The 21,516-nt window shown below is 49.1% G+C and overlaps 1 protein-coding gene across 8 annotated transcripts in view; it reads right to left on the bottom strand.

Annotated features, from left to right (window-relative positions):
- The window catches only part of ZNF592 (zinc finger protein 592), a 49,910-nt gene extending 28,590 nt beyond the window's left edge, over window positions 1–21,320 (bottom strand). Inside the window, exons 1-3 of one of the 8 annotated variants that reach the window (XM_015459183.3) lie at window positions 21,088–21,320; window positions 7,077–7,240; window positions 2,424–2,507 (exon numbers count right to left, since the gene is read on the bottom strand). The gene's annotated coding sequence lies outside the window, so the exon portion shown is untranslated. 8 annotated transcript variants of the gene reach the window in all.
- Between the last annotated feature and the right edge of the window lie 196 nt (window positions 21,321–21,516).

The raw sequence follows: 21,516 nt of genomic DNA, 5'->3' as shown, positions 1-21,516 counted from the left end.
CAAGATGTGCTGTGCAGTTTTGGCTCCCTATCTTAAGAAAGATGTACCAGAATTGGAAAATGTCTCAAAAAATGAGATTGAGTAGATGGAAAAGCTTTCTAATAAGAGCCTAAAAATCAGAGCTCTATTTTATTCTAGAGATGATGGTTTAGGGGCAAGGCGGAGCATAACTGAAGTATAGGTTTATTCACCAAACCTCAAACACTGGAGAGTAGAAGGCTGCATTTTTGCAGTCTGAAGTAAATGAACATATAGGTCCACAACAACGTAATCCATTAGTCAGAAAATATACTGAAATTGTTAAAGGAAAAATACACAAACGTGGTAACATCCACATTTACTGAAATTTAGAAAAAAAAATTTTAATGGCTCTGAGAAACTGAAAACTTGGTGGCCTGTTTTTCTTAACAGCGTTAAGTTCAGAAACAACAGATTAATGAGAGTTCAAAAACAGGACATTAAGTGGGGGAGATGCCCTCCAAATCTAAGAAAAGTCTGTCTCTATTCAGTACAATCTGTCTAATGAGACAAGGCAACAAATAACATCGAAGATTTATAGAACAATGGAAATGAAAGACCACATGATTCAGGAAACACTGGGCCGTGAGACCACAAAGACAAGTTTCTCTGCATCTGCCACTGCTTGCTGGATGAAGACTACAGGGAAGGAAGAAGATATGTGTGTTTTACAACCTGCAGGTGACCTCTTTACGCTGCTGCCCCACATGATCAAATGTGGTGTAAATACTGACATCATCCATGTTCAATTATTGTTATTAACAGTTAAAGGTTTAAAAGTGAATAAATAGAAGTTACCCTCAGCTTTTTATTTTGGAAGGAGCATCCCAGGGGATAAGAAAGCAAAAAATTACTCAATCTGTATGAAAGCACAGAGAGAGAAAGAGAAAGATTACTTAGCAGATACTAAGAAAGCACTTGGGTTGGTTCCCAGGTGGGAGAACTTCTGAACCAAGATGGAAGCTGGACAAAAGAGAGAATGAGTGAGCAAGCTGCTACTCCCATGACCTGCAGGAATGTCAGTCCGGACGTTCAGAAACGTCAGAAAAAGACATTGCTACTATGGGGCTAGAGATGGTAGCTCAGTGAAACTTTAGCTGAATCAAAGGAAACAGGAAGAACTATCCTTCACCAATTAACTGTGTGAGGATCTTGGGCAAGTCTTGGCTTAATATGTAAAATTAAGCTAACTTGAAGGACCTCTGAGAAACTGAACAGGCTAGGCTACAAATTAAAACTATCGGATTTCTATGTAAAACTTGAATCCTAAAGAAGACAAGCAGACTGTCTACCACATATATACTACTGCCCTCCTCAATACACACCTGAGGCCTCCTTACAGATCTAACTGACCCCAAGTCATGGCCATTCTGAGTTGGTCAGTGGCCAGCGCTTCATTTCATGAGGCACCTGGTATTCTACTGCTACTGCTGCTGCTAAGTTGCTTCAGTCGTGTCTGACTCTGTGCGACTCCACAGATGGCAGCCCACCAGGCTCCCCCATCCCTGGGATTCTCAAGGCAAGAACACTGGAGTGGGTTGCCATTTCCTTCTCCAATGCATGAAAGTGAAAAGTGAAAAGTGAAAGTGAAGTCGCTCAGTCGTTTCCGACTCTTAGCGACCCCATGGACAGCAGCCTACCAGGCTCCTCCATCCATGGGATTTTCCAGGCAAGAGTACTAGAGTGGGGTGTCATTGCCTTCTCCCCCTGGTATTCTAATCATTAGCAAAAAACAGCCAGAGAGAGTCTCAGCTGTATACAAGAAAACTGTGCCCCAAAGGACCCACACAAAAACAAGAAAAAGTTCCATTTGTCTCTTTGTCTGGTCTTTGCCAGAATGATTGCTATAAAATGCTTATCTGATCCCGTCTCAAAATCCCATCACCTTCAGAACAGAGCTCAAACTCTTCCCCAGCAGGCAGAATCCATTCCCATCTGCTCTGTGTCCACCTCTCCAGCCGCTGCCCAGGGTACCTTTCAGTTACTAGTGGTTCTCCCCAACTTTCTTGTGCCTGTAGGTCAGAGCTCAAGCTGTCCTCCTCACTGGCCCCCAGTATAAACCTGCCCCCTGCCCCCAGAGATCATGCTCCAGGCGCCCTCCTCCTGGACGCCTTCTCCAAAGAGTCTGCCTTTCTCTTGCTCTGTGGTTGCTGCCCAGGGGGGTTGGGATCGTGGCCTTTGCCTCGAACACACCTACCACACCTGACACCCAATGGCATGTGGGCTGTCACTGCCCCCACCCCTCCCAGAACCTTTTCCTGAGGCCCTTCAAACCCTGGCCGACACACCTGTCCCTGCCTGCCCTGCCCAAGGTGTCCCTACTTTCTCCCTCTCTAGGCCCTTCCAACCAAAAATTACATTTCCCAGGAAGAGAACTGCAGTGCAAGCATTCTGACAAGACTCACAGGATGTTGGAGCTGAAGTGGACCTCAGGAATGACCTGGTCCAGGGACTTCAGAATACCTGTCTGCAGACCGCTGATGGACCTGCTGCAAAAGAATAACACAAGGAGTGACTTTACAACAGAATCCCAGGTTCCACTGTAGCAACTCTGATTCAATGGGCCTGGGACAGATCTCTGCATTGGTTTTTAAAGCTTCCCAGTTGATTCCAGGGCTCTGGACTAGTACGACCTATTCATTTTATTCATGAAGAACTGAGGCTCAGAAAGAACAGGTTCACCCATCTCATAATGATCCAATGCCAAGACTTCTGTGGGCACCGAGGACACAAAGGGAAGGCCCAGACCCTGTTGCTGATCGCTGTCCCCGCTACAACCCACTGAAAACACCGCACAGCCACACACCTGTGGGCGCCCCCCCCAAATGCTCATCAAGGGGACACGGGCCTCCTAGGCAAGGGAGGAGGACGCTCTCTGACTGTCCCTGTCAGAAGTCACCCCACCCTCCCTCGTGCTCCTGTTTGTTTCACTTATGGGATAACTGCCTACCTTTATTTCAGTTACTTCAGTAACATGTTCTCTCTTCTGCTTCTTCATAAGCCCCTCAGTAGGCATTCACTACATCATTAATTAATCGGTATCCCTCGATTCAAGACTTAGCTTTCTACCTGGAGAGGCATCTCCAACCTAATGTGGCCAAAATCTAACTCTTGATTTCCTCCTACCTTCTTTCTCACTCAGTAAATGCCAACTCAAGCCTTCCAGATGCTTAGGCCAAACCTCTGCATCCTCAAATCCTCTCTTTCCCCTCATAACCTTCATCTAAATCCATAAGCAAATCCCATCAACTCTACCTTCAAAAATCCAACCATTTCTCAGCACCTCCAATCATCTTCTCCTCTTTCCTGGATTCCCACAAAAGCCTGCTTGCCTGGTCTCTTTGACTCTACTGTTGTTGTTTAGCCATAAGTCATGTCCAACTCTTTGCAACCCCATGGACTGCAGCCTGCCAGGCTCCTCTATCCATGGGATTCTCCAGGCAAGAATGCTGGAGTGGGTTGCCATGCCCTTCTCCAGGGGATCTTCCCAGCCCAGGGATCAAACCCATGTCTCTTGCATTGGCAGGTGGATTCTTTACCACAGAGCCACCAGGGAAGCCCCCTTGCCTCTACTACTCATTTTCAACACAGCAGCCAGAGTGCTGCTTTTAAAACACCCACTAGATCATGTTCCTCCTCTCCTCAAAACCCTTCCAGATTGTCCCATTTCATGCAGAGTAAAGTCCAGTCTTTACCCTAGCCTACATGCCCAGGATAATCTAACAGTTCTTCAACCATGCAGGGCAAACTCCTGCTCTGAGTCTCTGCATTTACTATTCCTCTGCTTGGGATGTTCTTCCCCTCAGATTTCTGTGGGCTCACTCTTCACTCCCTTCAGGTCTTTATTCAAACAGCACTTTGTGAGGAGCCTTCTGTGACCACTATGCATAAGCTACCAATCCGCAACCTCACCATCAATTTCTGTCCCTTCAGTCTGCTTTTTCTTCATGGCTCTTAAACCATCTGACACATTATATAATTGCCCATCTATTTGTTGTCCATTTATAGGCTCCACTTCGTTTGCTAGACGGTAACCCTGGTTAGAAAGCGGGAACGATGCGACAGTCTTATCTGTCCAGAACTAAGATTGTTCAAGGATAGTACAGATTCCTAAGCAGATTTATTACAAGTCAAGCAGCTGGTAAATTTGCTGTGTTATTTGTGTTTAGCTTTTAAAAATCTATTATAAGTAGAGAGACTGAGTGGTGATGGGGCCTTGCCAGGGGGAAGGGTCTGAAGCAGCACTTGTCTATGAATTTGAGGCCTCTGTGGGACTGTTTAAGTTAAATATTTTATTGGTGGAAAGTGCCTACTGGCCACTGTCCCCACAATAAGGTCATCTGTCTTGAGGATGGGATCAGTGTGATGCCAGCGGAGGGGGAAGACTAGCTCTGAGATGATGAGGACATGGGGTGGTCTGGAATCTTAAGAAAAGAGGATACAACTCAGTGACTATACCAAAAATCACTGAATTCATGCACTTTACATGGGGGAATTGTATGTCATGTGAATTACACCTCCATAAAGCTGTTAGATTCTTAGAAAAGACAGAAAGGAAGGAGGATAGAACTGAAAGGAAGCAAGGTTATAAAGGACTATACAGCTGCCAGCAATGATGCAATGGAAACTAGGTGTAGGCAACAAAATTGAAGCAGAAGGACCAAGATGAAAACAGATCCGTTGTGACCAGTACCCCCTTCCTTCCATTACTGAGACAGATCCCAGCAGGAGCAAGTACTGCGAGAAGCCACTTGGTTAAAAGGGAATGGGACCCAGGGGCTGAGTACTTTAAAGGGAAGACAGGGCTCCTGCTGTCCACACACCATCCTGAGGAGTCCCCACCCACTGAACTTTGTAAAAGCATCATCTCTTGGTAGCAGAGCCCCCCAAACTTGGGCAAGAAGCCTCAGACCTACTGGGAACCAAGCATTCACTCCCAGATCAAAAGGTCCCCTCTGGTACCTACGGTGGCTTTGCGTGTGTCACCAATCTCATCTACCACAAGTAAACCAGAGTTCTGGAAATTTAAGGGTTGGGGTGAGGGGCAAATGTGCTGTTAGTCTTGGGGTGTCTCTGCAGCTCCCTAGCTCACTACAGAGTTCGGGAGTCAGAGAGTCAAAGGCCTGGTCAAGGCCGCCTCTCCCAGCTGCTCTGTTCTCACTCCCCATTTCTTCTCCTCACAGCTCCACACATAAACATATACTCTTCTCCTTCCCCTCCCTCTCATCCCCGACTCCCTCCTCCATGCCCTCTCCATCCCTCCTCTCTCCCTCCTCCTCGCCCCCTCCATCCCTCCGTCCCCTCCTCTCTTCCCCTCCTCTCTCCCTCCTCCACACCCCCTTCCATTCCCTCCTCTCTTCCCCTCCTCTCTCCCTCCTCCACCCCTCCGTCCCCTCCTCTCTTTCCCTCCTCTCTACCCCCTCCATCCCTCTGTCCCCTCCTCTCTTCCCCTCCTCTCTCCCTACTCCACGCCCCTCTCCATCCCTCCATCCCCTCCTCTCTCCCTCCTCCATGCCCTCTCCATCCCTCCATCCCCTCCTCTCTCCCTCCTCCATGCCCTCTCCATCCCTCTGTTCCCTCCTCTCTTCCCCTCCTCTCTCCCTCCTCCACGCCCCTCTCCATCCCTCCATCCCCTTCTCTCTTCCCCTCCTCTCTCCCTCACACTTTCTTCATTACCCCCTTCCTCTGCTCTCTTCTCTCCTTCTCCTAAAAGAGATCTGGGTGGGCTCTTCCACATGGCTGCTCAGATCCCAGGCAGCTAATCTCCTGCAGGAACACAGGGCCCCAGACAAGGCAGCTTTTCAGCAACAGCTTGGCGTGGCAATGGACCTGACATCCAGGTGTCCACACGTGTGCCCACTACATATGTCTCTGGTGAGCCATGGGAATGACAGGGAATAACGTGCTCAAGAGGACATCTCTATGTGCCCTTCCACCATCAGACAAAATGGAATATTAAAAGTGCTTATTTTTTAAAGATATTATCTGTAAAATGTTCACAAATAAAATGATGTGATATTTGGGATTTGCCTCAAAACAAACACAGGGCAGGAGGAAGAGGGAGGGGACACAGATAATGAGGCAAGATCGGCCATGAACTGATAACTGTTAGATCTGCTGTGAGGAATGCATGGGGGGTTATTATGTTATTTTCTCCGTGTATGCACATTTCAGCATACTAGGGACCAGACTCTTGGAGAGTGAACTCTACAGGTGCAACTAGCCAACCTCAAAGGTCATACCCATTAGGATGGCTGTTATCAAAAAACAAACAAAACAAAAACAGAAAACCGCAAGCGTTGCTGAGAATGTGGTGGAGAATTAGGGTCCTTCTGAATTGCTGGTGGGAATGCACTGTTTTCCATAGTGGCTACAATTATACAAACACAGTGGACCTAACACTTCTACTTCTAGGCACACAGCCAAAAGAGCTGAAAGGGACCTCAAAGAAGTATTTGAGCATGATTCACAATGTCCAAAAGGTGGGAAAGAACAAAACAACCCAAGGATCCATCAGTGGATGAATGGGTAAACAAAATGTGATATAAATATAAAAGGGAGTATTATTCAGTCATAAAAAGGATTGGAATTCTGATCAGGCTAAAACATGGATGAACCTTAAAGACAATACGCTAAATGAAATTAGCCAGATACAAAAGGACAAACACGGCATGATTCCACTTAATAGGAAGCACCTAGATTAGCCAGATTCATAGAAGAAAAAGTAGAACAGTGGTTATCAGGGGATAAGGGGAGAAAGTATCAGGGATCATTATCTAATGGTACAGAGCTACAGTTTGGGATGATGGATAGGTTCTAGAGGTGGATGGTGATGATGGTTATGTAGATGTCCTTAATGCCACTGAACGTACATTTTTAAATGGTTAAAATGGTTTAAGTCAACTATATTTCAATAAAAATAATAATGAAAACACTCAAAAAATTCTAGGATCCCCTTTAAAAGTGGTTAAAATGGTCAATTTTCTTATGTATATTTTACCACAATTTTTAAAAATAATAACAGCTACCAAGGAACATTAAAAAAAAAAAAAAATCACCGTGTCCAGACTTTCAGCTCTTCAAGGCCTGCTCAGGTGAACCCAGACATCATACCTCAGTGAGGCTCTCAACACAAGGGCGTGGCAGGTGTCGCTGGGGGTGCAGAGCTATGGAGAAAGGAACAGCTTCTACCTAGGCACATGGTCTAGTTTCCAAATACCACCTAGGAAAGAAGAAAAAGAAAATGTCTTTTAATAGAGCTGAAGGGCAAACATTAAAGTAAGTTAATAATAATAATAAAGTGTAGGTCAGACCCTGAGAAAAATCTCCAAATGTAATTCAAAGCAGGCTTCAAATGTAATCCAAGATAAAACCTTCCCCAGTCCCAGAAGGGTTTCACAGGTAGCTCAGTGATAAAGAATCCACCTGCCAATGCAGGAGACAAAGGAGATGCAGGTTCAACCCCTGGAGTGGGATGACTCCCCTGGAGAAGACAACCCACTCCAGTATTTTTGCCTAGGAAATACCATGGACAGAGGAGCCTTCAGGGCAACAGTCCACAGGACTCTCAGAATCAGACATGATCGAGCAACTAAACAACAGCAACAACAGTCCCAGATCCTCTCCTTTTTGCTTATCACAGTGTGGTGGTTCAGAATCCAGACCACCTGGGTTCAAATCCAGTTCTGCTGCTTACTGCCTTGGGCAGGTTTTCTCACCTCTGTGTCTCAGTTTTCCCGTATGTAAAACAGGATTACAGGAGTTAAATGAGGTAATCTCTTACCCTGCCTTACACACATCAAATGCACGTGTTTGTTAGGTATTTTGCCACCAACCTCAGTGGCCAGCAAGCTTCACCTCATAATTTTTCAGAGTGCCCCTGCAGACAACTGGATCCCTAAACACCAGGCTTACTGGAGACACGCACAGGAGACAGAGACAGGACACATGAAGGCTGCTTACCCCTCATCACAGCTCGCCCTCCAGGGCTCAGGAGGGCACAGAAGCAGAGGGCCAAGAAGCATTCGAGGCGCCTGGGGGCAGGCAGGCTGGGAAGAGTCACAGGTACGGGAGAGACAGGGAAGGGACAAGCACCAAGCAGGGGGTGAGGCAAGAGGGAAGAGGTGGGGAAGCGGCCAGACCCTTCTTCTTTGTTTTAACAAGCGGTCCTCAACTATACCTGAATGGAACCAACTCGGGAACCCTGGAAATGGCCACAGCCCCCCAAAGATTCCACTGTAACAGGCCCATGTGGAGAAACCCTCAGGTGCACGCACACAAGCGACAGAACAAAAAGTCTCATTTCTAATTCTGCTCACTCTCACTCTAAGTCCACATTCCCTCATTTGGCTTCATTTTTGTCTTTGATAGACTAGCATTTGATTGGATTCTAAATAGAGATGTAGACAATGTTAGTAGAAAAATTTATAAGGGAATGGAAGGAAACCCATTATCCCAATTCTATAGAAGGGAAACACAGAAAACTTGTTTTTCCTTTTCTTATTTGGACCTTATGTTTTCAAAACATAAACAATCAGAAAACATGCTCCCACATGAGGATACAGTCCAAGGCCAGGGGATGGGGTAAGTGATGTCTTAGATCTGATACCCAAAATGAGGTAGTTCCAAGGTGCGCCAACGAGCGTGACTGATTCCTTATCCCGGGGTGCCCTCAGTCCTGCCGACACTGGAGCCCCCGGGTTGTTCAGACCATCTCTGCGGCCAGTAACACAGCCCAGCTGCACAGAGCAGTAGCAAGCTTGAGCGCCAGGCACCACTGGCCCAGCCTGGCTGGCTCTCTCGGGCCCCTACATTCTACACACGTGGATTGATAGGAGCTTCACCACTTATAAAACACTACTGCCACATCACAGGGAACTAACTCGCCAGCTAAGTGGCGGAAATCAAGACTCAAGCTCAGGCTCCTAGGTGCCTCCAAGGACCAGAGTGCCCTTCCCCCCAGGGACTGTGAACCAAGAGGCCTGACTTTACGCTGCAGGTACCCAACCTCCTTGTCTTCCCAGGGTGCTACTGTATACGGCACATGTTTTCCTTCAACTGGTATTGAGATACTCACTGCAGTCGTTGCCATAATTATGACACACCTTCGGGTGTTGTGAGACTGAGGTTAGAAATCTAGAATACTGTTCTAGATTAGAAGTTCTTCCAACACCAGAAAGATTAAGAACTGTCAGAGCCCAGGAGATTCTAGGAAGCCATTAAATTTAAGCTGCTAACTCTACAAGCAAGAAAATGAAGGCCCAGAGAGGTGAGGTAATCAAATGAGATAAAAGACATTAACTGAAAAAGAGTTTTATTACCGTGGAAGATTCCTCTTATTCCTAGCAAAGCCACTGGCCCTGCCTAAGCTTCCCAGAGGGCCTGAAGTCTCCAACTCAGTTACCATGCAAATCTTTCCATCAAACACCCAGCATTAAGCTTATTAACCCTTAGACCAGTGAATCTGGTCCTGGAAGCACATGAGAAACACCCAGGAAGCACTATTAATACCTAACCCCACCACAGACCAACTAAATCAGACTCTTTAAGAGTTGGGCCAAGCATTTTTTAGAAAACAATGCAAAGGACTGATATGTCTGGGGTTGTGAACCATGGTCTTTAGACCAAAGTATAGTCCGGGGACCTCTGGCCTCAAAAATCACCCTGAAATCTTGTTAATAATGCAGACTTCTGGTCCACCTGGAGACTGACTCCAAGTGAGAGAAGAGCATCCCAGTAATCCGAGGCTGACCAGAGAACCACAGCGCTGGCACCGAGTGAGTCCTGGAAATCACACCCGTGCTCCAGCCGACCCTGTGGTCCGGGATGGCCCCAGCAGCTGGCCTGGCAAAGGCTCCTGGATGATTTAAACTTTGGTTCCCTCTCTAAGCTGAGAGCCCCTGCAGACGCCCCACGGCATCAATCCCCAGCAGCTGCAGTGAACCTTTCAGAAAGGACGGCAGAGTCTAGCACGGCTCTGCACGGCCAACCCGGGCCTCCCATCTCACCCAGAGCTAAGGCGCAGGCCCCCACAAGGATCTACAAGCCCAGTGGGGCCACCCTGGCCCCCTCTCCTGCACCTTCCCCCCCCTCTCTCCAGTTTTTCCTCTCCACTAACTGCTCCTCCCTCACAGCTCCCTATCTCGCTCCTTCAGAGCTCTGCTCAAATGTCCTTTATCACAGAGATGTCCCTACTTCAAGCAGAAAACCTGAGGCCTCCCCACCAAACCTCTCTGTCCTCCGTCCCTGCTTTGTTTTTCTCCATAATACTTTTCACAAGCTCTCAAACTTTTTTTCCTTATTACCTGTAAGCCTTCACACACAAGATCACGAGCTCCATGAAAGTAAGACTTTTGTTTATTTTCTTCCGTGTTATCATCCCAGTACCTATAGTGCCTGGCACAGAACAGACACCCAAATATTGATTCTAGGAATTAATACCTTAGAAACACCAATCTCAAAACATGATTTGTACCAAAAGATCATCAAGGAGCTGATTATGCCAAAATCACTTCTCCACTCATCTCATCTTGGCCAAAGGCTTTTTAAAAACAGGCTAATAAACCTCATGAAACAGAGACTATTTAGAAATAAGGATTTTCAGTCAATTAACCCAGTCCAAATGGGTCTGTGAGTCAATGACAACTTGTTCTGAGGAACAGATGAAACTATGGAGACAGAAAATACAGTTGAAAGAAGTTAATCGGACAGATGGATTTCAGATACTGCCCTGGTATCTGTGCAGGTTCAGAAGAAAACCTGAGTACACTCCCAGCCCTTTTCCCATCAGGAAGTCTCCAGCAGACCAGAGAGGACAGGCAGGCTCCCACCCAGGGTGAGTTGGCAATATGCAGGCCCAGTGCAGGCTACAACCGCCTGCTCCCCACAGAATGAGCCATCAGACGAACACACCTGAGGGGGACCCATCTCTTTCCCTGCGCCCACTTATCCCCACCTGCTTCCAAAACTCATCTGAAACACGAACAATAAGCTCTACCAGGCTGGGAGCGCAGAAGCTTTTGTCAAGGCCTCACAGCAGCTGGGGAGAAGCCCGCCGTTACTAGGTCTCACTGAGATCCTCGGTGCTGCTTCCCACCTCCGTCCTGGTCCTTGCTGACCTCTCTCCTCGCCACCTCTGGTCTCTCCCCACAGTCCTCCTATGTGTCTCTTTAAGACCAATCTTCCCCCAAACACCACTTTTATCAGTCATCCACTCTGCTCAAAAATCTACAATAGTTTCCCGTGGCCCATCACATCAGCTGCAACCCCAATGCCAGGCTTTTGAGAACCTCCGTAACCTAACCTAGGCATTGACCAAGTCTCCTGACTTTGCATTTCAAGAGCTGCTTCTTCACCTGCCTCAAAGCACCAAATCACTGCCTTCACCTTCAACAGCACTGGTAAGAGACCAGATTGCAGAGACTGGAACAGACCATGTCTCCAACTTCCATTCCTGCCAAAAGCGTCCTCACTGTCCACACCACCCACACCCATTCCCCCACCCCAGCTTCTATTATGTTGTTTGTTTGTTATTTGGATATTTTTGGCCTTGCTACACAGCTTGTGGGATCTTAATTCCCCAACCAGATACTGAACCTTGGCCCTCAGCAGTGAAAGCAGAGTCCTAACCATTGGCCCACCGGGGAATTTCCCCCCTCCTCCTAGCCTCTAGTCCCACTGCCCTTTCCCACTTGACTTCCACAACACACACACACTAGACGCATGCATCTGTGCTCATTCATTCACTCAATAACGCTAGCTGAGCACCCACTACATGCCAGGCCTTATTCTAGCCACTGTGGACACCACAGAACAAAGTCCCTCCCCATGCAGTGATGACATTCCACTAGAAACAAGCAAATTCATATGTCAGGTAGTCATACAGCCTTTCTCAACAGGAGTTCAACTGAAGTCAGAAACTGGAATGACTATATTCTCAATTCTGAAGCAAGTGAGAGAGCAAGCCACGTGAATACAGCGAAGAGGTTTTAAGCAGAGCAAAGAGCAAGTAGAAAGCCCTGAAGCAGCGAAGTGTTTGGTGCAAGCAAAGAACCTGAACCAGAGTGGAGGCTGTGACAAGAGACGGAGATGGGAAGCAGGTACTGGAGGGCCACTGCAAGGACTGATGTTCACTTTCAGATGGAAGGCTGGCGGGGACATGGGGGAGGGGAGCAACCTGCATTGGCAGGCAAATTCCTTACCAGCGAGCAACCGAGGAAACCCTATTTTATATATGGTAATGTGTATACATCAATCCCAATTTCCCAAATTATCCCTCCCCCGTAACCCTCTGGTAACCATAACATATTTTTTAAATGAAGGAAAACCTTCTAATCCTTTAAGCTGCTTGCTGCTTAGTCACTCAAGTCATGCCCGACTCTTTGTGACCCACTGGACTGTAGCCCGCCAGGCTCCTCTGTCCATGGGATTTCCCAGGCAAGAATACTGGAGTGGGTTGCCATTTTCTTCTCCAGGGGATCGTCTCAACCCAGGGATGGAACCAGTGTCTCCTGTGTCTCCTGCATTTCCTGCACTGCAGGCGGATCCTTAACCTGCTGAGCCATCCATCAGCGAAGTCCTTTAAGACTGAGCCCAAATTCCACCTCCACCTCAAAGTCCCCTGTACCAGTGCAAGGCCGTGCTACACCCTACGCCCAGGGCAGCAGGACCACTAGGGTGGCCCAGCATTAGCAGCACATGCCCACAGCAACTAATGTTCATGGAAGTTTCTTGTGCTGCCCACATGCCTCTCCTGTCGTGCGGAACATGTCCCTTTGGACACTCTTGCCCCCAAGTCCCTGCCTGGGTCCCAGTCTCTCTCCCCATTGACTTAATTAACTCCTGGTAATTAAAGCTACTGTTTAGTGATGAACTGCCAAGAGACTGACCTCTCTCACAGGGTGTAAATATTTTAAAAGGGGACTCTAAGGGGAAATGCAAACGTCTTCAGACTCAGGGGAATGGTGGAACGTTAAGCACTGGGGCTCACTGGGGATATGGGTAGGTGGCTGCCTTCTAAGGGTATAGGTGCTTAGAAAAGCAATGTCAAAGGGAGACAAGTGGGGTAATGAAAAATGAGATTACATCACTGCCACCGCCTCCCTCCTCCCAAACAGCCATTGAATCCATTTTGGGTACCAGGGAATGTTCCCCAGAGGTAACCCCAGACATCTCTGGGGTGACTGGTATGAAAGTAACCACCATCCTCAGAAACAAAATCCCTCTTAAGACACGTCTGGCCTGGAAGCAAATTGTTCTCTAATTGCTTTCAGTGGGGAAACTCCTTGAGGGCGAAGTTCATCTCACATGATACTTTCATGCTCCACGGAGCATCCAGTTCTCTCTGGGCTGGGCCCAGGGTGGGCCTTACAAAAGCAACTGTAGATAACTGATCAATGATGGCCCAGTGGCAAAAAGGCTCCAAAGGATTTTAAATACAAGCAAGCATTCTAACCAAGGACAACAGTAGTATTAATCATACACCTAATATTTTTAAGGGCCTGAAGATTTATAGCTTTAATGAAGTCTTGGGCAGTGAAGTAGTTTTTACAACCTCAGCCAGTTCAGTTCAGGTCTGGAGTCTGTCTAACAAAGGCAAAGGCAGAGAGCAGCCCCTGTCCACAGACACGAGCCTCAGCTGGGCCAAGCCCCAGAAGAATCTGAACAGCTGCTCATTACCCACCCTGGACTCCTTTCTCCTCCAAAAAATTCATTCTACTTGTCAGCTCCACCCAGATGCGTGCAGCCCTGGCTCCCTGAATTAAGGAACCATTACCATCAGAGGTCCTAGCCTAATTCACTACTGGGGAGAATGTATCTTTACTGCACATCTAACAAAGGCAGCGAGGGGTGGCCTGGTTCAACACCATACCTCTTCTGCTGCTGCTGCTGCTGCTAAGTCACTTCAGTCGTGTCCAACTCTGTGCGACCCCATAGACGGCAGCCCACCAGGCCCCGCCGTCCCTGGGATTCTCCAGGCAAGAACACTGGAGTGGGTTGCCATTTCCTCCTCCAATGCACGAAAGTGAAAAGTGAAAATGAAGTCGCTCAGTCCTGTCCGACTCTTAGCGACCCCATGGACTGCAGCCCACCAGGCTCCTCCGTCCATGGGATTTTCCAGGCAAGAGTACTGGAGTGGGGCTCCATTGCCTTCTCCCACACCTCTTCTAGAGGAACGCAGTTCTGAGCAGTTAAGCGTTTTTGCTTTAGGGCATTCAATGTCTGTCTCTAAAATTAAAAACAGATTTACTGGTTGTTTTCTTTTTGTAAAGATGACATACAAGCTCATAGAAAATTCAAATGATAGGCAAAAATATAAAGAAAAGAGTAAAAACCACTCCAATCCCACCACTCAGTGGTAAAATCTTAGAGTAAGCTCTGTTCTGCAGAGAAGTGAACCCATTCTGAGTTAAACCTAGGGTGTTACTCTTGCCTTTCTGGATAAGCCTGCGGATTTCATTTTTGCAGAAGACCATTAATGCTACCCCTGCAATACTGGAAAAAATTTCATGGGTCTCCAATATTTCTGGAGCTCACGAATGGACATAACAAAGTCATACAGACCCCCCCTGTCCCACATACATACTGACTCGAGGCCAGAAGGTCATCTGTTCAGCAGACATACCCCTTTTTTCACTCAACATGGCAGCAGTCTTTCTACAATCGATCATGTAAATAGAGCATGTATGCAGAGCTCCAGCACATCTCCTGGAGCATGTCAATGACAGGAAAGGGGACAGACACTGTACCTCTTGATACAGCACCTTCAGAATCTGAAATGGAGAATCTGGGTAAATGTGACTTTCCCAGAGTCACCCAGCCAACAGAGGACAGCTGTTCTCTAAGCACTGATGCATTTGAGGAATGACTCTGAGGTGACACCAAACTCAGAAGGTGCTCATTAACTTTTCTTTTAGTCATAAAAAGGATCAGATGTGTCATTTCAACACACACATAAACACTTCCCACTGTCAAATAAAAATGAATGGTTGGCTGAAGTAGCACTTTTATCCCTAAAAACACTTCTCAGAATTAAAAAAAAAACTAATGGACACCCCCTCCTCCACTTCTAAAGCATGAAGCGGGAGAATACTGGACCAGATGCCCACAGACGGAAACACACACAGACTGCGGGCACACTGGACCAGATGCCCACAGAGACACACACAGACTGTGGGCACACGACCAGATGCCCACAGACGGAGACACACTCAGACTGTGGGCACATGACCAGATGCCCACAGACGGAAACATACACAGACTGCGGGCACACTGGACCAGATGCCCACAGACAGAGACACACACAGACTGCGGGCACACTGGACCAGATGCCCACAGACGGAGACACACACAGACTGCAGGCACATTGGACCAGATGCCCACAGACAGAGACACACACAGACTGTGGGCACACGACCAGATGCCCACAGACGGAGACACACACAGACTGTGAGCACACGACCAGATGCCCACAGACGGAGACACACACAGACTGCGGGCACACGACCAGATGCCCACAGACGGAGACACACACAGACTGTGAGCACACGACCAGATGCCCACAGACAGAGACACACACAGACTGTGGGCACACTGGACCAGATGCCCACAGACGGAGACACACACAGACTGCGGGCATACACCACTACTCCACCTCACAGACATCGACACTTGGAACGCTCTTCTATTCGCGATGCTCCTATTTTTGTAGGAAAAGAAAAAAGTTAAAACCAACTTGCCTAGAAAGATAGAGCTGGGGAAAAAGATCTAATAAAAACACTAAATATTAAAATGCTAACAGTAGATCTAGGTTATAGAGTTTATCATTTTTATTTCATTTGTATACCCATCTGTATTGCCTAAATTTTCCACATGAATAATGTCCTTTAGAGTTTTAAAAGAAAAATAATTAATCCATAATCTAGGTTGGTCTATTTGGATTTTGGTTTCCAGTGTAGAAAAATACAGATTCAGAGCTCTAGGGGGTTCACCACTCTTTCCAGTTCTGCAGAAGCAGAAGTGTTAAGACGAAGCTCAAACCGCATGAAGGTTCCCATGCAATAGGAAAGTTCGCCACGACCAGGCTGAGTAGAGGGCAAGAATTAGTACCTCCTCTTCTGTCCCCCATGTGTAGGCAAGATAAAAATCCTAAACCAAACTCTTCTTCAGGTGCAACCCCAACCCACCCCCACCCCACCTCTTTCAAGAGTTCACAGACCTCTGTTCTCGGAGCAACTTCCAATGTACCTGTCCATAGCCACCCCTTGGCCACAAAATTACCCACACCATTTGGTATCTGCATACCTTCCCCAGTAACCCAATCCTAGGGAGCCCCTTTTGCAATACTTTATTTCTAAAAAAGTTATTCCTCCTTTTCCTTAAGTTTCACAAACACAGGATCCCATTCAAATGATACAGAATTATTCATTCCATCAATTAATAAACATTGTTAACTACACTGTATAGAGCTTTAGGGCAAGGTTATGTTAACAAAAAAGGGTTAGTATTCATGGAGCCTGAGAAAAACAAGTGGGAATTGAGGAGCAAGAGTTTGCTAGTATGTCCGAGTCCTGCCCAGAAGTTAGGGGCTGGGGGTGGGGAGGGCCATGACCAGAGGACAGAGATATCTGTCATTCTGCAGTTTCAGTTCTCAAGGCTAGTTAATACCCTGATTTTTTGCATCAGTCTCTTCCAAGTTTGGTTAGTCACTCTCCCTGGATCTGAACCAGCTCCACGTGGCCTACACAACTGAATTTCAAGGCTTCCCTGGTGGCTCAGTAGTGAAGAACCCACCTGCCAATGCAGGAGACAACAGGTTTGATCCCTGGTCCCGTAAGAGCCCACATGCTGTGGATGCGGTGTAACTAAAGTCCGTGTGCCACAACTATTGAACCTGTGCTCTCAAGGCCAGGAGCCACATTTACTGAGCCCATGTGCTGCAATTACTGAAGCCCGCACACCCTAGAGCCCAAGCTCAGCAACAAGAGAAGCCACTGCCATGAGAAGCCCGCACACCACAACTAGAGAGTTAGCCCCCACTCGCCACGAGATAAAAGCCTGAGCAGCAACAAAGATGCAACACAGCCAATAACTAAATAAAAATTATATTAAAAACAAACAAACAAAACCACCTGAGTTTCAGGTTTCTGAAACTTCATACACTGAAGCCCTGAGATCCCACCAAAATAAAGTCACCTCCCAGGATGACAACTGTATCCTCTCTATCAGCAGCACCCATCACGGTATGGATCTGATGTATCCAGTAGTCTCTGATAGGTCCCTGTGCCTTACGGAATTAAATCCAAACCTGACCTGCCTTTCACAAGCCCAGCTCAGCTTACCAGCCTCATCCCTGGACAAACCAAGCCTCTCACAGCTCTGTGCTTTCACGTATAACTCCCTCTACATAGAATGTCCTTTGCCCAGTCTTACATGGTGGTAACACTGTTCTTCCTCCAAAGCCCAGTTCAGAAGTCACCCTGGCCCCAAAGCCTTCCCTATTTCCCCAGGCATTTAGTTCTTACCCTCTTAACTGTAGCTCTCTAAATACAGGGGGTTTTGAGAATTTGTTAAGTACATTGTAGCTCATTTTAATTATCTGACCTCCCCTAGATACACTGAGCTTGAGGGAAGGAACTCACATTGTATCTAGAAGTCCCAGTACAGTGTCAAGACTGAAACAAGAAATCAGTGTTGAAGGACTGAGCACATGGAACATTGGCATTAAGTTATTTAAAGGAAAACAGAGTCTCACAATATTCAAGAACTGAATTGTCCCTACAGTTAATCTCATCCAAAATGACAACAGGGCTGGGAGGCAGTGTGGATGTTTTAAAATTTTAATAAAAGAAACTAACATGTTGTACTAAAAGTTAATTTAATCAGTACAAAAACCCTAGGAAGTAGGGACTTTTACCTGCATTGAAGCTAAGAAAAGCTTGAGGCTTTTCCAGATAGGAAACTGAGGCACCAGAAGGGTTAAATAACTCAAAATCATTCAGTTAGTAAGTGGCAGAAGCAAGACACAAACTCAGTAGTCTGGCTCCAGAGCCAGAGGGCTCCGGAATCAGGAAGACCTGGGTTTGAATACAGATTATGTTACAAATGTAGCTTTGGATAAGTCATCTAACTCCTCTGAGCTTGTAAATGTAAAGGCGGCAGGACTACTCCTCTTAGAGTGCAGAGAAGACTAAGTTAAATATGATAATGTTTGTAAAAGTCTCTAAAATTGATTTTGCCACCTAACAGGCACTCCATAAATGTTAATTCATTTTTCTTTCCCTTCCTAAAAGCTGGGCAAAATAGTCTCTCTGAGAGAAAAGATCCTCCTCCCCCAGACTGCTTGAGGCTTTTCAAAGCAGACCAAGTAGTGAGGCCACTCCATACATTAAGCCTTGCCTTACCTTACCTGCTTATTTGTCCATACCAGAGTCCTTTTAAAATGTAAATATCATCATGTCACTCACTTAAAACCCTGCAAAAGCTCCTAATTACACTGGGGGTAAATCCAAACTCTGGAGGGAAAGGCATTCTGTCCCGGAGGCCCCCAGTGAACTGACACACCTCTCTAGAAACTTATCTCCTCTCCAGTCACAGGCCTCTTTCACTTCCTCCAACTTACCAAGCTCTGTGCTGCTCCACACATGGTTAACTCTCACCCCTCCTTCAGGTCTCGGCCTAAATGTCACTTCCTCAAGGGACGCTTTCCCTGAGCCCCCAACCCAAATCAAGGCCCATTATCTCTCACCACGCTCTTCACCTTTCTCCCCTTGTACTCATGACAGTTTGAAATGATTAGTTCACCACTTCCTTCAACGTTTTATTCAAAAGACAACTTCTCAGGAGCCCTTTCCAGACCACTCAAATATAAATTCAGTCTCTACCCAATAACCCAATAACCTGTTTTCTTTTTCTCATTAGCACTTATTAACAGCATATATTTTTATTTTATATTTTATTTTATTGTCTGTGCAACGCCCCCCCATTAAAGCTCCACAAAGGCAGTTATTTTTGCTTTGTTTTCTTCACATCATCTAAAACAATGCCCAGCAGGTATTTGTTGACAAATACCTGTTGCTGAGTGATGTTTCAAGATTATTTGTTTATTATTGAGTCTATGAACTCAAGGCAAAACATGTCTTTCTGGTTTACCCCTATACTCCCAGCACCTAGTGCAGTGGCTGGCACATAATAAGTGCTCAGTAAAATTTTACTGAATGAATCGAAGCCATGACCAGTGAAACAACTGGAAAGCGGTCAAAATCTGTGTGCTAGCACCTTGCTTCCTCTTCTCTTTCACTGCATAATGTACTTGGGGTGAGGCAACAGACCCCTGAAAACCCACCATGCACCTTCCAGGCCAGACATCTGTCTGTCCACTTTCTGTAACCTCAGCCACACTGTACACACCAACAGAGGCACCCAACAGACCCTGCAGAACACAGAGTTGAAGGCAAGTGGGCCAGCCCTGAGCCAAATACAACCTTTCCCCACTCCCCACCAAGTCCCATTCTCTAACTGGCAGTCCTATCCTAGGCTAGTCCTGGGTGCCAGCCATGCTGGTCTGGGTGGGCCCTAGGATTTATTCCAGTGCAGGATTTTTAATGCCACCTCTGGCCTACTCAAAAAAGAAAAGTTCAAAATCCCTGAGCAGCTCCAATAATCCTAGGGTTCTCGGAAGCAGGCATACCTAAGGTCGTCCGGACCCCTCCCCCTCACAAGCGCTGATCCAAGGCCAGGAGGCCATCTGTCCAGCAGACGCTCCCCGTCCGCCCTCGGGTCACATTGAGCCTCTTCCCCCCCAGGTTGGCAGGAAGAGTCCCTGCAGAGAGACAATCTCCACCCTGATCAACAGGCCTGGTCACCCTCCCTGGGCCCCCCAACTCTGGAGCAGGCATACCCGTCTGCTCCCGAAGAAACCTCCCCCAGGGACAAGAACTTGGGCGGAGGTGGGGGCAGGGACTGAGGGGCGCCAAAAAAGGACGATCCCCCAAGTGTCTGCCCCGTGACGGCGCCAGCTCCTCGGGCGGCCGGGATGGTCCGGCTGACAGGGCGCCCCAGCCGGGCAAAGTGGCACCGTTATCCGTGCCCGGGCGGGGGGCCGCGGGCCGACGCCAAGGGCGACCGCCCGTCTCGCGCGGGGAGGACAGACAGCAAGCGTGCCCGCCCGGCGAGGTAGCGGCGGGTCGGGACGGCGGAAGGGGCAGGCGGCCCGTCCGCCGGGGGCGGGGTGGGGTGGCGGCCGGGGCCCGCCAGGCGGCGGTCGGGGGAAGTAGCTGCCGCCTCAGGCGGCGAGCAGGGTCCGCCCGGCTGCAGGGCCGGGCCGCGGCGCGGGCGCGGGCTCGGCCCCGGCTCTGCTCTGCCCGGGCTCGGGCTGGGGCGGCCTCGGCGGCGGCCCCGGCCCACAAGCCCCGCCCGGCCCGGCCCGCGGGGGGCGCTTACCTGGCGGCGGCGGCGGCTGCAGGCCCCGGGCTCGGCCGCGCGCGTCCCCAGCGCCGGCTGTGGGAGCCACAACATGGCGACGGCGGTGGCGGGCGGGGCTGCGGCTCCGGGGGCGGAGCGGGGGCGGGAGCCTGCCTGGCGGCGGGACCTGGCTGGGGCCGCGGGCGGGGAGGGGGAGGGTGGCCGGCCGGGCGGAAGGCGACTTGGACCTGGGCACCCGCCCAGGGCCGTGCGGCTGAGGGGCAGCCCCGGCTTGGGGCCTGGCCTCTCGCCTCTTGCCTCCCGCCCCAGGCAGGCTGCTCCGCACCGACCCAACGGCGGCGACGGCAGTGGCGGCGGGCGGGGCGGGGCGGGGACGGCGTCGGGCAAGGCCGGACCCTCGGCCTCGCCTGCCCCAGCCGAGCACCCGGCGCGGTTCCGGTCCGGCGGCCGCCCCCTGCGACCTGGGCCTCTGGTTCTCTGACGCGCCTCCCGGGCGGGGGGCCTGAGGTTGGGGCCGAGGTCCCCCACTAGAGGGTCACGATCTGCCTACGAGGTGCCTCGCCCCTGCGGACTGGAGCGCCTCTGGAGCCGGGACGGCGTCCTCTTCCTTCAAAATCCGGCTCGTAGTGGGGCCTAGGAGGCTGTTACCTGAAAGGGAGCAGAGGCGGCGTGGGCCTGCGCTTAGTAGGTGCGCCCTAAATGCTCGGTCATCGCTGCATCTGGGAACTTGCACGCGGGCCTGGAGGTGCAGGGGCGCTGTGACATGACCGTGAGACCCGCGGCGAACGGAGTTGGCGGCCTGGCGACGGCTGCCTCCCAGGGGTAGACTGAGAGATCCTCCGAGTTACTGGGGAAGCTCTGACTGTGCGAGGTGAGAACTCGGAACAGGCGGGCAGAGGGCCAGGAAGGACCTTCCAAGAACCCGGAGGACCGGGGAACGGGCGGCGTTAAAGGTGGCAGCCAGGTGGGGAGGGGAGAGCACGGAGTCGGTGTCTGGCACTGAGCACCCACTGCTAATGGAGAAATGCCCTCAGAAGAACCGGGAAAGAGACGCCAATTTACTCGAGGGGTGGAACT

The sequence above is a fragment of the Bos taurus genome, chromosome 21, assembly GCF_002263795.3.
Source record: "Bos taurus isolate L1 Dominette 01449 registration number 42190680 breed Hereford chromosome 21, ARS-UCD2.0, whole genome shotgun sequence".
NCBI classification, from domain to species: Eukaryota; Metazoa; Chordata; class Mammalia; order Artiodactyla; family Bovidae; genus Bos; species Bos taurus.
Note: the sequence above shows the minus strand (reverse complement) of the source record. Positions and strands in the feature narration are given on the sequence as shown.